The following is an 18,632-nucleotide window of genomic DNA, read 5'->3' on the forward strand; positions in this document are numbered from 1 at the left end:
GACAATATCTAATGGCTTAAAATAATGCATGTTATAAAATACCGCACAATTAACTTAAAATGAATGAAAAAAAATTGCTTCTTAAGTCGGACGAGTAAACTTTTAGTGAATCTATCATTAATTCTAAAAATATAAGAAGTGATGTAATTTTTAAGGCATGCTATAAATAACACTTTTTCAACCTTTTGTGAATCGGCCCCAATGGGTGAAATTGATGACAGTTTTATTTTTACTAATTGCTAGAAGTATCTCCACTTTCAATATTTGACAAAAAGTAAATATTTTTCTAGGGCTGGTACCTAGGGCAGCATTGGACATAAATATAACACTGCCAGCAGGGGTATAACAAGAGGGGCTGCTATAAGGTGCCATAGAAAGTCAGTATTTAATGGGCTGGTGGGGGCTATTTGGGCCTCTGTGTGGGCTGATTGGGCTTCTGTGTATCTGAAATCCCAGGGCCTATTTTAATTCTCAGTCCAGACCTGAACAAGAGCGTGCCGGATCCCCTGCCAGAAAAACTTTCAGAGGACCCAGCACACACAGCAGGCTCCTTTGCGCAACCTCCATGTTTGCAACCTCCTCGCCCACCTGAAGCTTGCAAAGGCACGAGCATATCAATTAGAAGAAGAAAAAGAGAGGCAGGGAGGGGGATTTGGACGCCATAGAGTAGTGATCTACATGCCAGCCCGAAACCCGCGGGATCCATGGGTTTACCGGTGGGTCAGGCGGGTTCAGGCTGGCTTCAAATCTTTGGGTCGCGGGTTTGGGTTGAACGGTTCCTTCCATTTTCCCCGCCCACAAAGTAACACTGCCGGCTTCTGGCTCCTCCATTTACAGATTTGCACATGTTGGCAGTCCAAAATATATATCCAACACCAATTTTGAAATTACAATTGGTATAAATAATTTCTATCCGCTTGATCCCCTATATCATCAAAAATTTCAGCGGTTTAAGATCCGCTCACCGTTGGTAGTAATTGGCCCGGGTGCACCTGCCCCGAGCCCTGCGTTTAATACACAGTCTATCCCACGTTCCTTCCAACAGTTGTTTGTATTCATAGATAAATATGTATAAGGATCAGCTTACCCTCTCCTTGGGGTGACCCGGGTGCTGCCGCCCCGAGTCTGTCGCTAAGGGAGACGTTTTCAACTATTCACATCCAAGTCGTCGCGGCGCACTCCAAAGTCAAAGGATCGCTCATAGGTTGTTGGTTAAAAATTCATCCTTTAGCATGTTAGCATTTCTTTTTTAAACTGATGTAACCAATAAAGGATGAATTTTTAACCAACAACCTATGAGCGATCCTTTGACTTTGGAGTGCGCCGCGACGACTTGGATGTGAACAGATTTGCACATGTCCTGCCCCTTTCTTGACATCACGTTGGTCTTTAAATAGAGGAGCTGGGGTGTGTGCGGGTTGGTTGAGGGCGGTTAGGGTCAGGTGCAGGCCCTAAAAATCTGGAACTGCACATACCTCCCAACATTTTGGAAGTAAAAAGAGGGACAAAAAATTTTTTTCCCGCACGTAGCGCAGCAATTTTTTTTACCACACCCCTTTCTATGGCCACACCCCCTAATTAACATGTTCATTTTTTACAAAATTTGGCAGGTTATGAAAGTTTGAAAATATTTCTCCTTATATAAGTTGTGTTTTTGTGTCTCAAAATTGTTACAAAGTATCTTATTTGCAAATGTTAGCTGTTCTGGGCTCTCTGCTAAAAGCCAATTCAGTGAGAAACTTGTTTCTTTTTCTGGCTGTTCAGTGCATGGAAAAGAGGGACTTTCCAGTACAAATGAGGGACTGCGGGTTGAGCTGTCAAAAGAGGGACTGTCCCTCTGAAAAATACGACAGTTGGGAGGTATGCCTGCATATCACTATACTATAGAGGAAGCAGACCTCTGTCCCCTTCCCCCCCTCCCCCCCCACAACCACTGGGTCTGCTTCCTCTATAGTTACGCCACTGAGTGACTGCAAGGGAAAGACAAGTACAATATAATGAGACAAATAAGCACCCAGGCTGTAAAGGAAAAACAGAAATCTAGTGTGATATTGTTATACCAATACATAAACATTACAGAAAGGTGTGAAAAATGAAAATGAAATCTGCTTTCAAGTGTTTCCCATTCAAATTGATGGGAACCCTGAAAGACGATGACATAAAGGGGCCTAACAAAAGTGCCTCGTCTCACATTTTAGTTTCAAGAAAGGGTTGGATGCCTTATTTTCCTAGTAAAAAATTGATTCAGGGACTGGCCGGAATGCCCTTTTGAGAGGAAGGAAGGAGTTCCACCTTTCTCTGGATCAACTAGCAGTTAGGCAGGTTTCGCTTTGGCAGAAAAGGTTGAACCGGATGGATATGTGTCTTTTTCAACCTCACTTCCTATATTAATATGTATTGGCCTTAATAGTAGTTAAAGGGGAACTATCAAGAAAAATAAAATGTAATATAAACTTCATACTGAAATAGGAAACTTGCCATATTAATGAATTAAAAATTCTGTACTGTTTTTGTAGTAAGCACATTTATTACTATTTTCACTATCCCTCTTTCAGCATCTGTTTCTCTTAATTTTCTCTTAATACACAAGGTGGGTGTCAGATTTTGATTGACAGATCTGATATATTTTTGGGTGTTGTTTTTATTGCTCACTCAAATAACTGATTCCAGCATAAACAAAATCTAACAAAATGACTTTAGCACAAATCCAGCATGTAGAGAGAGAGAGAGAGAGGGTTGCTGGTGATTTAAAAATAAGTTCCCCCACTTTGTATGCTGAGAGGGGGGAGTAAAGAGTAACTTGATTATTTCATTAATTGGTCAACATTTTTAATTGTAAAATACTGATTATTTCAGTAGAACAAACTAGCCTAAATTACATTTTTATTTTTGTGATGATTCCCCTTTAAGCCCATGTGGCATCATTGGTAATGTTCTTGGAAGCTCACACCAACTGGCTTTAGTTATTCTTCTGGAACTACAGTATATGCAGCACTAGCCAGCAATGCACAAAGGGAAATAACTCCCAGGTACACTGCCAGTTCTCTATGAGTGTTTAATTTATTAGTTCCAGCTACTTTCTCATGACATATTAACCCCTATAGAAAGTAGCTTTCTGGACCCAATTTTAATTATTAACAGACATCAACCGTGTCCAAGTAATAAAGTCTTTCATTAGAAAGGGCATGAGTCTCACGAGGCACTTGAGGCTATTTCTTTTACAAAGAACTCTGGTGTACACAAAGTTTTTTATTGTTTTAAAGCACATAATGCTTTTAATTATATCCTTAGACAAACCTGCTTGTTAAAATGTACTGATGGAAAAAATTTGGTTGCCTTATCAAATGAATTCAAGTACAGTGTATGACCTTGATCATGTTAATTTTGATTTTTTTTATATATGTGCATGGATTCGGCATTTGATGTTACCCCATGATATCTAAACTGACACATAATGATGGACTTTGTCCAGACAAAGGCACAGTAAATAATGTTAAAAAGAGTTTGTTTCTACTTCTATGTAAAGCAAAAGAATAAGATACTGCTTTCATACAGTTTTGTTTTGTTATCTTGAATATTCTATACATAAGTTTGCTGGACTTCTACTATTCTTCTGAAACTGCTGCAATCCTCATAGTAAGAATATATGTATGTACATTTTTATTTATATAATGCTACTTAGGTATGCAGCCTGTACATCAGAACAATAAATTAATAGAACAATCAGGGGTCATTACCAGAGTGGTAGAGGGAGCACGACAACCCAGACTAGGGGTAGACATAAGACCAGTTTACAGGTACCTGCCCAGTGCCCCCCCTCCATTGTTGCAGGTGCCTAGCCCTAGTTCTGACCCTGATAACTACTGTAAAATGACACTTAAAGGAGAAGGAAAGGTTAAAGCTAAGCAAGCCTTATCAGAAAGGTCCACCTAAATATACCAGTAAACCCTTAAAGTAGTGCTGCTCTGAGTCCTCTGTCAAAACAAATACTGCTAATGTATTGTGAAGAATGGGAATCATTCACGACAGCAGATTAACTGCAATTATGCTGTTTATTGTGTCACCACACGACATGTTTCGGACCTATTGGCCCTTTTTCAAGTGTGTACAAACTGGTGTGAAATGAACATACTTATACACCACATGTGATGTTGGCCCGCCCACCAATCAACAAAGCCCCGGGTGGTTAACCCTTAGGTCCTTTTTTTTTTTTAAAAATGGTAAATCCATGTGTCTCAATTCAGTGTCCATCTGTGAACTTGTCCACTCCATATATATGGCCTCATGTCTAAACATCATAAGAAGATCAAAAATATCAAAAATAGTTTACAAGAAGATTTTTTTAAAAAACACTTATGTACATAAATTTTCTCGATATACATAAGGAACTGCTCTATTATGAGCCTACCTAAAAGACTTGAAAAAGCAGAGTCTGCCCACATTTATGTTTTCAATTTACTTCATTATTGGGTTTAATTATTCGTATCTTACCCTTAGTTGGCTTCTATAAAGTGAAAGCTATGATAGTGTTTTACTCTAGATTGGGTTGTCTTCAATATCTGTGGAGGAAAACAGGTACATTAATATCCTAAAAATGGTATGATACTCCAATGGTCATTCATGCCTATTGGGGCCATTGTATTCATTTTTCTGATCCAATATGCTTCTTTTTGGGCCAGTGTTTTTCTCATGTCACCTCCCCTATTAGGCATTTTTATCTGTTCCAGAACCAGCCATTTCAATTGGCTGACATTATGTCCTTCTGCATGGAAGTGTCTGGAGACAGACGTATCTGAGGCTGTTCCCATTTTGAAGTTTCTAATATTTCCCCTGTGTTCTTTGATTCGGTCTTTGACTGCTCGTATTGTTTGACCGATATACGCTAATCCACAGGGGCATTTTAGACAGTACACCACAAATTTAGATTCACAAGTGGTATAGTGTCTCAGTTTAATCTGTGTACCCTTGGTTGGATGGCTCACTGTGTTTCCTTTTACAATAGAGGCACAGCATATGCAATTCAAACAAGGAAACGTGCCTTTTTTAGGTTTACCCATAAAACGATACTCCTTTTTCTCCTGACTATCTGAGGGGCATAATGTATCTTTAAGTGTGCGCCCTCTTGTATAACAAAACATGGGAGGTATACGGAAGAGATGCCCATACTTGGAGAATTGGCCAATATTTTTTTATAGTTTTTTCTATGGCCTTACTTTGTTTTCCGAATTTTGAAACGAAAGGTATCCTATTTTGGTTTTTTGTTTTGTTTTCAGGTTTCAGTAATTTTTGTCGGTCTAATTGCATTACCTCTTGAATAGTGGGTATTAGTTTATTTCTCCTATATCCCCTATTCAGGAACTTTTTGGTAAGCATATTGACAGAGCCTTGGAAAGAGTCTCTATCCGAGGATATACGTAAAGTTCTTATGTATTGGCTTTTGGGGATGGCTTTTATAATATTGGGATTATGAAAGCTGTCTGATGTTAACAGTGTGTTTCGATCTGTGGGTTTAGAAAACATGGAAGTTTTTATTTGTTTATTATCTATCGAGATATTTACATCTAGAAAGTGGATTGCTGTAGTGGAGCTCTCACTGGTAAATTTTATAGTTTTATGCTTTTGATTGGCCTGGTCTATCATTTCTTGGAACTCTTTTTTCGTCCCTCCCCACAATAACAAAATATCATCCACAAATCGCCAATAATGGATAATGTTTTTACAATGTTGTCCTTTCAAGAATATAGCATCCTCTATGTAGTTTACAAAGATATTGGCAAATGCGGGAGCGACCGCTGCCCCCATTGAGGTCCCCTGACGTTGCCAGAAGTACTCTCCTTCAAATCGGAAGTAGTTTTTTTGTAAGACTATTGTTAAGACTATTGTTAAGACTATTGTTAAACAATATAACAGTATAACAGTTTGTACACACTTGAAAAAGGGCCAATAGGTCCGAAACATGTCGTGTGGTGACACAATAAACAGCATAATTGCAGTTAATCTGCTGTCGTGAATGATTCCCATTCTTCATAATACATTGGATATTTACAGGGTGCCGGGGACGGAGCATCCAGGGAACCATCACAAGAAGTAAGGCATAATCACTAATCAGTGTAAAACCCTCTGTTAAAAACAAATACTGCATCTCTTTCCTATATTGTGTACACATGGGCTTCTGTATCAGACTTCCTTGCCCTGGGCGTGAGCATGCTCAGTTTGCTCTTCTTCCCCCTCCTTCCCTCTCTTCTCTGCTATAATCTGAGCCCAGAGCTATAAGTGAGCAGGGAGAGACTCAGACAGGAAGTGATGTCACACCAAGCTAATACTGCAGCTGCTATCCTAAATAAATCGAGAGCTTCTAGAGCTTTTTACTTAGGTATGGTAAAACATTCTACATAATAAATATAGCATTCTAGCTTGCACTATTGCAACTAATCTATGTGCAATAAAATGCACCTGTAGCTTTCCTTCTCCTTTAAAGCGATACTGACACGTTCCTATAAAAATCATAGCAACGTGTCAGTATGAAGTAAATGCTACACAAGGAATAGTTCCCTGCAAACCCCCCCCCTGCAAAGGCCCCCGCAAAGCCACCCGCAGCCCCGAGAACCTGTGTGCTGCCGACTCGCTCACACAGCTAACACAGTGATGCTGGGCTGGGGGAGGAGTGATCCTTCCATAGGCTGAAGTCCTGTTTTGATTCGTAATCAGCCTATGGAAGGATTGCCCACCACCAGCCCAGCTTCACTAAAACGGTTGAGAAGATCATTTAGCAGTTTCAGAGGGGGGTGGGCCTGGGGCGGCTTTGCAGGGGGCTTTACTTTATACTTGATACTGACAGGTTCCTATGATTTTTATAGGAACCTGTCACTATTGCTTTAATATCCACCTGTTTATGTCTCTAAGTTACTCCACACTTAGGAATCAGAAAAACCCTGCAAAGCCACCCCCAGCCCCACGAACCTGTGTGCTGCCGACTCGCACTGCATATTTCCTCAGGCAGATTTCAGCCACCATGAGGCATTAGCCTAACTGTATTTTGTATTTATATTTTGTATTTATTAGTATTTATTATTGTACCGACCCTTGTTTTTCCTATCAATCAGTTGTTCTGCTGTACAGAGCTCCATGCATAAGGTGGCCCTGATCTGTTGTATGATAGTGCCCTCCAGCCCCATCTCTAAATGACAGGGGTGGGCTATGAGGAGGAGCTGTGCATTGTGGGCCCACCATCAAAGTTTTTTTTGTTTTCAAGTTATGTCACTGTCACAGTATTGCACTGCACCCAGCCCATCTTGTATGTCATATTCAACCCACAGACCCTTTAGCTAATGCAGATCAAACATCTGGTTGGTGTCATTTATCCTAGATTTGTTTATACCCCAGTAGGGGGTGGAGCAATGCTGTGGGCATGGACAAGAGAGAATGGCAAATTCAGCCCACCCCTTTAGCTAAATGGGAAAATGTTTCAAAACACCAAACAATCAAAACACTAAAAAAAAATGTCATTGTAATTTATAAGAGAAAATTAAGTGTTTAATTTTGCTTGTGCATTTTGACAATCACATACACACACCCTTCTTTCCTCCAGCAACACATAATACAAATATGCATGCTGTCATCATATCTCCCTTAAGCTGGCCATAGACGTTGAGATTTTTAAAAGATCAGATCCTGATCGTGAGACCACGATCTTCTCAGAACGATCGTACAATCGTACGAATTTACCATCAACTAAAAATACCAATTTGCCAGGAAAAAAAAGGGGAGCTGCCTGCTTGGCCCTGTAAACATAGATAGATTGCACTGGGACCGACAAAGATTTTTTGACCTGGCCGATCAATTTCCCGACAGATGTCGGCCGACAAATTGTAAGATGTGCGATCGTTCGAATACCACTAACCGCACTACAATTTCGAAGGATTGGTCGGGCTTCCCTGAAATCGGTCGTTTGGCAAGAAGAATCGTCGCGTCTATGGGGAGCTTTAGACTGTTGCAACGTTAGATTAAGGGCGGTAGCTACTAAAACACAAATTTATCTATTTTGTTAATTAGAACAACTACCATCCACAAATTTAACTCATTTATCAAGAAATCAACTCAAAAAAGTCGGTGCGGGAAAAAATAGTGACAAAATTGTGCGACAATTAGAATCCTACGAATTGACGTTCGACTTGCTCGTTTTTTTTGTGTGCTGCATCCTGAAAACTCTAACATTTTTGGATTATCCAGCTCAGCTCACGATGTGAAGAAACAACTTCAGTGACATCTGCCATTGACTTCTACATGACCTCAACAGGTTTTAGTTGGAGTATTTTCGAATTTGCATTTTTAGCAGGTTTAGGGTATAATAAATCTCTAAAAATGTGAGGTTTTTCTTCCTCTAAGAATGCGAGTTTTTCCCTTTAAAAACTCTACTCGAAAAAATTTAGCTTCAATAAATAGGTGTTTACGTCTAAAAGTCCAGTTGCTTTAGACTTAATCCTGCTAGATACTGTATATCATTGCTTTTATCAAGAGGTAAGTACAGTAGTCATGGCTCACATTGTCTTCTGATTCAATGGATCCTGGTGTATGTTGTGTGTGTTACAGGAACAGGCACTTGGATTGTTAGACTGTAAACGTCACTGGTGATATAATCATCTCTGTAAAGGTCTGCATAAAAATGTTGTTGTTACATAAATAAAGGATAATATGGCAACAGAAATAAGAATGTTACAGTGCAATTGCATCATTATTTAAAATGTATAGAAATGCTAAATTTAAAAACAGTAACAGATGAAACATTGTCCATGCTGAGAAAGCCACCTTTGTATAGGACGGCTGCAACTAATTTCCTGGCAGTTTGAGAGCAGTGTCACTGACCCAATGTAACGCCAGTAAACAGAAGAAATAATTTAAGACATCAGAGCCACCACTCTGCTAAACTTCATTCCACCCTTTACATACTGTACATTTCCATTGTTATTGTATTTAATTTAAAGTTCTGCATAATGTGTTGCTGCAACACAAATAAAGGATAGTATTTGCATATAAATGTGTAGGTAAATATATTTTTAGATATAAAACATTCAAGGAGAAACAAACCCTTAAAGCACCAGTAACGTAAATTAAAAAAAAAAAAAAAAAAAATCGTTTGTATAGACATATGTAACTTTAAAATCGCAAAGTCTTTATTAAAAAATAACTTACCGAAATTCTGCTTTCGCTCCTCATCTGAAAAGGCGATAGGGCGACGATCCATCGTGCGGTAGTCGATTTCTCCTCCCTGCCTTCTATAGGAGTTAGCCAGGGAGGAGAAATCGAGAGCCGCACAATGGATTGTAGCCCTGTCAGCTTTTCTGAAGAGGAGCGCAAGCAGAGTTTTGGTAAGTTATTTTTTAATAAAGACTTTGCAATTTTAAAGTTACATATGACTTGGTGTTTTTTTTGTTCTATACAGACAAAATTAAAAAAAAAATTGATGTTACTGGGGGGGGCAGCTATGCTGGCGGGGAGGAGGGGGGTCTATGTAGGGTAGGGGTAGGGTTGTCAGTAAAACACCTGCTAAGGCCGGGGCCGGTATTACAAATTTACCGGCAATGCAGTTGCCGGTAATTTGTAATATCCTGTTAAAAAAGCCCTCGGCCTGCCCCCATTTGCGCAGAACTTACCTTTTTTGTAGTCTTCTTCGCATCGATGCGATGTTGCTCCGCCCCTTTTTGCTACTGCACTGCGTAGCCCCGCCCCTTTTTGTGTCATGGCCCGCCTCCTTAAGTACCCGCCCCCCACCGGCCGGTTATTTTTTTCATTAAAGCTGGCAACCCTAGGTAGGGGTAGGGTTTTTTTATTAAGGGTTTGTTTCTCCTTTAAAGGGGTTATTTACTAAAACTTTAATACATTTTTTTTTTTTATTAAAACAAAGTTGACCAAACTCATTTCCACGAATCAAACTCATTTATAAGTACTTTATCTCAAAAAAGGCGAAGTGAAGACTTTGCAACAAGATTGAGTGTCAATTTGTATGGTATGATTGACATCGGATTATCAGACGAAAACCCTGTCTTAATCAAAATATCCAGCGCAGATCACGATGTCAAGAAACAACTTCAGGGACATCTGCCATTGACTTCTACATGACTCAACAGGTTTGAGATGGCGTATTTTTCAGATTCTGATTATTAGCAGCTTTGGGGTATAATAAATCTCTAAAAATTTGAGTTTTTATTTTCCCCTTAAAAACCTCAACCAGATCCCCCTAAGACCCTCACTGCATACCCGATTAAAGTTTAGTGTTTAATAATTGTCACCATGTTGGTTTTAGTATGCTACCAACAAATAGTTTAATAAACTTACAATGCAAAAGAGCCACAAACCTGGAAGATATAGCTTTATAATACACCAGAGCCATGAATATCCTTTAAATTATATCCTGATAACTTTCCTTATGACTTTTTAAAATTATTATTACTTTTTTACAATAAGGCATTTAAATTTATCCTCCAGTTCTTAGCAGTTTCACAAGTTCATTTCTTCTGTTTACAAAAGCCTCCAAGTCGATGTGTCCAGTATACCCATACTTTGTTTAATGTTTCAACAAACCGCAACTGAGGGTAAAACATTTAATTCCAGTCTCTTTGTCTATAGAAGACAAACTATATCTAAGTATTCTGAGGGATATTTATAAATGTCACAAATTAGAGCATATTTGTAGATTTCCAGATTGTGTTGTCCTGAGTTGTCCTGAAGTTGCAGAGAATATACAAAGAAAAGAAGTAATGAAGGGTTGAGGTATTCCACTAATTTTAGAGCTATTTCACCATACTCAACTGCGGTTGACTTCTTGTTGTTATGAATGGAAAGCATACCTGCCTTGCCCCCCCCCATTCCTTCCCTAGTTGGCTTTCACCCTAGCCCTTGACAGTCTCGATACACACTAGCGGAAACAGACTTCATAACCTACTAGCCCACCTATTAGATGGCAGCAAAAAAAAAAAGGGGGTTGCACTATTCGCCAGGCAAAAATTAGCGGGAAATTTCTGCGTTTCGATGCCGGCGCCCATTAAAGTCAATGGGCGTCCATCAATAGTCTCGGCAAATTCACAAATTTATTTGCCGGCATCGAAACGCAGAAATTTCCTGCAAATTTTGACGCCAGTGCCAATTTGCATTTCGCAAATTTTTCACCTGTTTCGCAAATTTCGATAGAAATTCGCAAATTTCATGGCAAAGCGGGACAAATTCACCGATCACTAGTCATAAAGATAAATACACTGTTTGTTTTGACATGAGTCAATTCTTAACATTATACTGTATGTATATATTTTTTTCACTTCCATGCTTTATTATATGGATAAAGTGATTTAAAGTGATTTACAAAAAAAATCTATTATCTTTATAAATTAAAAAGACAGTATTAATTTAAGACAGTATTAATTTCTTTTTTACATTTATGCTCTGTGGCTCTCCAGATTAGAATTTCAGCAGCTATCACTAATATAGAGGCAGTGGTTTAAGTTGCAGACTGTAAGATGACTTTGGGTCTAAACAGTCAGATAACCAATATCATACCAATAACAGCAAAATTGTAGACTTACATAGCAACAGAGTTTTGTTTACTGCAGTCAGTGACATAATAACATAGAATATCTATAAATAAAAGTAAAAAAAAAAAGAATGCCAATGGAAAAGTGCTCAGAATAGGCATATTTATAATATAAGAGTTAATGTAAAGGTATACTACACCTTTGAATATGCTAAGTGAATGGAATAATGTGCAGACTGTAAGGATATTACTCTTGTGCTGCACAGATATAACCCCAAGGTGCCAAGGAAAAGGACTGGGCTGTCCCTAGTAAACTGCAATTAGACACTCCATTGTAAATAATAATTTAATAGTACACTGAGATTTCTAGGTTATATAATAGATAAGCAGGTTGCCTTTGGAAGTCCTGTGTCCCAACACAGGGAGGTCCTGTAGTTGAATAATGAGTGGGAAATATAGTTTGTGTGCTAATTTCACATGTATTACTAGCCTCTGAATGAACTGCTGGACAGCTTGAAAGTGACAACTTTTTTGAAGTGCTATGCTAAGTATGCACTGTACTGTAATTCAGTTGCTGACATAATAAAGTGCTTCTAAAAACTGTATTTGCGCTTTATTTACATAAAAACTAAGGTTATCATTTCATTTATCATTACTGTGCCAGCTCCTTCACATCATTGTTAAATTATTTCAATGGATTACAGAGTATATTATATCTTTTTTTACACTGGATGGGCAGACTATTGAAAGAGCTACACTACAGTAGAGCTACTCTGCACCATGAAGATAAATACCACAAGTTCAAATCAGTTATTTTTCACAACATTACTGAAAGAGAAGGGGCGAATGACCCTGGAGTCAGCAGTTCAGTGACAAGTACCCTACAATAATTGAATATTTCTTGTATGTGCTGAGGCTGCTATATTGTGTTTATAATGTGCACTTTAAATTGCATTGCAGTGTTTACTATAACCCTACTGTGAACTGGTATAGTAATAAAGTGTACTAAAGTTGGGCAATCAAATCTATATGGAGTGTTGCCCTGTTGTTTGTCACTCGTTTTGTTTACATTTTTTGGATACTGCTATGGTACTGAACTGTCATATATAATGAAGATCTGCACATGGCCTATTCTGTATTCTCTCACTCTGCACTCGGCACCACATGATTGGAAACTCTCGCTCATAGATCCACCCCCCTTTTGCTGATGCTCCACCACATCTGCCTGCCTCATTTACAGAATGGGGTAGGGGTAGTTAACCAGGTAGAAGAGGTAAGGGCCCAGCATCCCCCCCCCCAACATTGCCCAAGGCAAATGCCTCTTCTACTTACTCATAGTTCACAATCTGCATGGGATTAACCAGTGTTTTAGAGGCACCCTGCAGAAACATTTTTGGGGCCCAAGTTGTGTTAATGCACTTCTGCAAGCACATGGATCAGATAGCACAGGTTCAGGCAAGAGGAGGGATGTAGGGAGATGAGGGTCCTTTTCCAGTCACCCTTCTCCTCTGGGGCTGTAAGGTCTATTTATAAGTAGTTACACTGCTCAGATTAATCATTTTCCTGCCAACAATGTATAATTTATGTCACTGACAAGAATGTTGCAGAGTTCCAGATTCTATGTTTCTGATTCAAATGAATTTAAAAAGCAAGGTGTGTCTCCTGGCTGCAGTCTCTGACTGAGGATGGTAAATGTGATCCTGAATCTTACCCTCTCTCTTGTAAAAAGTGAATAGCATTATTTTAGCTTTTTAAACAAAAAAAAAGCTCTTGGACCTCAAATAATGTTGAATATTATTCAGTTGCTTTAGTTCCACAAGGATGAAAATTGTACCATTGGGAATGCCTAAATAGTTAATGCATAAACCATACAAAAATTCTAAGCATCTTTTACCAATTATTACAGAGCCTCACTGTTATATTATATATGCAAGGTTGGCAACTTTCTCCTACTGATGTATCTCCAAATTGCAGGAGAAGAATGCATTTGGACCATTTGGTCTGCAGCTCCGCTAAATAATTTCTGTTAACAGAAAATGCAGAAATACAACCTTGTATTTCACCTTTGAGTGTTTTTTCCTATGTCCCTTTGTTCAGCTGAAAGGGAAAATAACAAAGGCACCACTGCATAATTAAAGAAAAAAAATCCAGGGGCTGCCCCCAACACTTTTGTTTTTTCTTGCTTGCAACCTCCATCCAAGCTTCTGTCTACCCAACACAGTATCCCTCTCTCTATCTCTCTCCTTGCACCACTATGGCTTTCTTGCTATGCCCCCTCCCCAGGCTATTTCACAAATGATTCAAAAACAGCAGTAGTTTGTGTGTGTGTGTTTCCTTGTGGTGGAGCTTTTATGTGGTCCACCACAAGGGAGCACATACATTAATGCAGCTCATGGCACAGGCAAGCGCCAAATGCAGGCAGAACTTATCAAGAAAATTGTAATTTCAAGTTAATCCTCCAATATATATTGTAATAATATATGTTCTGGGGGAATTCACAAAATAGTAATAAACTGAAACTGAAGCAACACATATTATCTAAGTTTAAAGACACCAACCATCAAAAAATTGTTTCACCCACCAGAGGTGTAGGCTAATAGAGCCTGCATTTCAGTTGGGGGAAACATTTTTTATTTCTGAAAAAACAAACCACCATTAGATGCTAAGTTACCTGCACCAGATACAGGTGGCCATGTTTGGTGATATGCATTTGCATAATAATCCCCCGCAAACCTGCGCTCATCTGACCCCTCCGACACTTCTAAATGATCTTCTGAACCGTTTCAATGAAGCTGGGCTGAGGGTGGCACGATCCTTCCATAGGCTGATTACGAATCAAAACAGGACTGCAACCTATGGAAGGATAACTCAGCCCCCAGCCCAGTGAAGGAAAGCAGAAGATCATTTATCTGTGTCAGCTGGTCGGCTGCACACAGGTTCACGGGGCTGGGGGTGGCTTTGCAGGGGTCTTTGCAGGGAACTATTCCGTGTCCAGCATTTACTTCATACTGACACGTTCCTATGATTTTTATAAGAACGTGTCAGTATCACTTTAAAATAACATCAAATTCACAAAAGCCCCATTCATGACTATGGCAGTTTTGTAGAATTTGCAGTTAATTTTTCATTCCAGAAGGTCAGATGTCACCTCTCTGAAGAGCTGCAGTGTGCCGTTGTGATTGGATTGATGGAACAGTTTATTTACCGAGAACTTCCCACACCATTTAGTTGAACTGAAGAAGCTGCTCGGATGAGCATTGACACATCTTCAATAATTATTCAGCAAGTCGAGTTGTTTATTTTTGAATTACTTATATTAGACATTCCAGAAGGTGTTTTTTTAGCGAATTTGCAGTGCAATTTACAAGTTAATGTTGGAGTAAGTTGTTGCAATGGAATTTTCCATAATGTTTGTCTGGTCAAACAGCTGTCCAAATCTCCCATCCAGTCACGAATGGTGATGCGGCAAGTCATGCACCCCAATTTTTGCTGCCCTAGGCCACGGCCTTTGTGGCCTTCCCCCACAAATCCGGGGTTGCTTTACACCACCTTTTTGAATTATGGTTAATGTTCTCTTTATCAAACTATATTGTTATATATGATGTTAATCAGTCGGTACATTTTACACAAGGAAACAAGAGTATGGCAGTTTTAAGATTGTTTCTCCAGAAACAAAAATAACCTGGGCTGGGACATATATTTAAAGGTGGACTATCGCAAAAATTTAAATTTAATATAAGCTTCAGAAAAATGAAATAAGAAACTTTCTAAATACAATCAATAAAATATTCTGTATTATTTCTGAAATAATCAAGTTTACCTTCACTATTCCTCTCTCAGCATCTGTTTCTCTTCATTTTCTCTTCATGCAGCAGTTGGGTGTCAGATATTCATTGACAGTAAAGCTGGCCATAGATGTTGAGATTTTTAAAATATCAGATCCTCATCGCGAGACCACGATTTTCTCGAAACGATCGTACGATTGTACGAATCAACTAAAAATACCACTTTGCCAGGAAAACAAAGGGGAGCTGCCTGCTTGGCCCTGCAAACATAGATAGATTGCACTGGGACCGGCAAAGATTTTTTGACCTGGCCGATCAATTTCCTGACAGATGTCGGCCGAAAAATCGTAAGATGTACGATCATTCGAATCCCACTAACCGCACGATAATTTCGAAGGATTGGTCAGACTTCCCTAAAATCGGTCGTTCGGCAAGAAGAATCATCTCGTCTATGGGTATGGGGAGCTAGATCCAATATATCTCATAGGGGGCTCCTTTGCCTATAAGATGTATTAGAGCTCACTCTATTAAAATCACCAGACATCCTGTCTCTCTACATGTAGGATTTGGGCAAAAGGCAGTTATTTTGTTAGTTTTTGTTTGTACTGTCATCTGTTAGGAAAGAACCCCCCTTATAAGATATATTGCATCTAACTGTCAATGAATATCTGACACCCAACTGCTGCAAGAAGACAGAATGAAAAGAAACAGATGCTGAGAGGAATAGTGAAGATAAACTTGATTATTTCAGAAACGGTACAGAATGTTTAATTGATTGTATTTACAAAGTTTTTTTATTTCAGCATGCTGAAACTTATATTATATTTTCATTTTCGCGATAGTTTCCCCTTTAAAAAAATGTGTATGTTTAAAATGTTACACAGCAGGATTTCTGACAACCCCTTGGAAAAATGACTATGGCTTCTATTTGTAGTGTGGGCGAGGCTTCTAGAACATGTTTATTTTGACTGTGCAAAGATAACACTTCTCCTCATACAGAGCCTGGCTAGAGCGTTGTGCAAGTCGAATACATTTGTCCCTAACAGCTTCCCTTACCTCGTGACGTCAGACTCATCTGCGCTTCCCATTGAAAGCCGTGAGAGTGAGTAGGAAGGGGGAGCGGCTCAGTGCTCGGTGCTGCCATGCTGTGTCCATCACAGCTAGCGTGAGTCTGTTTATTTTCCCTTATTACTGGAATGTATTGCCCATTAAGCAGTGTTCTTGTAATACTTGAGCATGAAAGGCAACAGTATCCTCAATATAATCACATATATATATATCTATACACACACTTATTAAAGCAATAAAGCCCTGCTGGAAACTGTCAGATGTTAAAATGACGTTACAGTGACACAGTAATGTGTTTTTGTATCAGTATAGAAGTCTGTTTAAGGAACAGAGGATAGATCCTATCCTAAAATAGGATTAATTGAATGTCTTGATCCTTAATGTGTCAGCTGCAAGTCACTTGTATTGTATTGCAGGCTGATAATACCTAATCTTACATTAAATGTGATAGACTGCGTTGACTCAGTTTGCAATATCCGACTAGCAATTTAAAGGAGAACTAAAGCTTAAAAAAAGAAATAGGGCAGAAATGTTACACGTTTATGTTTTGGGTTTTTGTACCAGCCTAACACAACATCAGCCCTTTAGCAGGGATGATCTGTGCTCACAGTAGCTCCCTATCTTCTTCTCTGCTGATTCCAGCAAATGCTGCTATTTACTGTGTATATAGAATTTAAAACTCACAATAAAAGGATAGTTAATAAATTCAGATTATCAATACATGAGAAACCAGTGCAATTTGCATTAGACTGGAATAATCATCCCTGTCGCATCAGCTTCTATGACATGTGAATTTCATTTTCTGTTTGTTGATTTGTGACAAATTACAACCACTAAGTTTAGCTTCTCAACAGCAGCCCAGAGCACAGTGAGCATGTGCATGTCAATGGCACTCCTAACGGAATCCCAAATAGGGAGCTCCTGTGCACAACTTTAGGCCTGGATTATTGCTGTTATAGAGATACAGGTAGGGGATCAGTTATCCGGAAACCCGTTACCCAGAAAGTTCCGAATTACGGAAAGGCCATCTCCCATAGACTCCATTATAATCAAATGATCCATATTTCTAAAAATGATTTCCTTTTTCTCTGTTATAATAAAACAGTACCTTGTACTTGATCCAAACTAAGATATAATTAATCCTTATTGGAAGCAAAACCTGCCTATTGGGTTTATTTAATGTTGACATGATTTTCTAGTTGTGTTAAGGAGTGAAGATACAAATTACGGAAAGACCCGTTATCCAGAAAGCCCCAGGTCCCGAGCATTCTGGATAATAGGTCCCATACCTGTACTACGTCTCTGGGCAGTTTAAGGGCATCTGTTGTCAAAAAAGATTATCCCCAACCAAAGGTGAGGACTAATAGAGCCCTTACTCCAATTGGTGGTAACAGTAGTTTTTTTTTAAATTGCCCCCCTCCAGCACTAGACCACCTACACCAGGAAGATGCTTCCAGTGCAAGAGGTCATGTTGGGGCACATGCATGTGCATTATGATCATATGCCTCAACTTGCTCATTATACTTATAAAGCCATAAGTGAGTTATGTGCATGCGTTCTGACCAACATGGCTCCCTCCCGGTGTGAGTGTCCGGGGGGGGGGGGGGAGATGATGGGGCAAAAAAAAGGTACTGTTACACCAGACCTCTATTAGCCCGCACCTTTGATTTGGGCTAATATTTCTTGACAATAGGTGCCCTTGAAGCATATAAAATACAGCATTTCTAGCCATATTTATTTGTAGGGTTTAGTCCTCCTTTAATGTGTTGCTTTCTACTTCTTTTAATTACCAAATGCACATTGCCTCTGCTCCATCTCCCTTTAAAGACTAATGGCATACAAAGCAACTTGGGTTATTTTGCCTCCCATATTTTTTATGGTCAAAACACTCCCCGATCTCCCATATTTTCTCAACAGGTATTGCTTGAAAGGTCTACACAGGTGATTTTCACAAATGTATCATCTGATAATTTCCATTGAAAGTAAATGTGGGGTAAGGGCTCTTATACACGGGCGTGTTTTTATGAGCCCACCTAAACGCTTTAGTTTATTCCATTATATTCTGCCTGGTTGCGCTTATGAGTGTTCAGAGTTGCTTTTAGTCCGTTTGTGTTTCATCACCTTTGTTTAGACGCAAATGCTGCATTTTCTTGCACACATGTTCAGAAACCAGTGGCGGAACTACCGGGGGAGCAGGGGGTGCGAGCGGACCAGGGCCCGCACCCCCTCAGTGGCCCCCCGGCAGCCTGCTCGCTACT

At 39.3% G+C, this 18,632-nt stretch overlaps 1 protein-coding gene across 1 annotated transcript in view; it reads left to right on the top strand.

Moving 5' to 3' along the window:
• The first annotated feature begins 16,416 nt into the window (after positions 1-16,416).
• dtwd2.L (DTW domain containing 2 L homeolog) overlaps positions 16,417-18,632 on the top strand; it is a 62,717-nt gene continuing 60,501 nt past the window's right edge. The window contains 1 exon segment of the mRNA NM_001096836.1: positions 16,417-16,471. The gene's annotated coding sequence lies outside the window, so the exon portion shown is untranslated.

Source organism: Xenopus laevis, chromosome 1L (assembly GCF_017654675.1).
Source record: "Xenopus laevis strain J_2021 chromosome 1L, Xenopus_laevis_v10.1, whole genome shotgun sequence".
NCBI lineage: Eukaryota > Metazoa > Chordata > Amphibia > Anura > Pipidae > Xenopus > Xenopus laevis.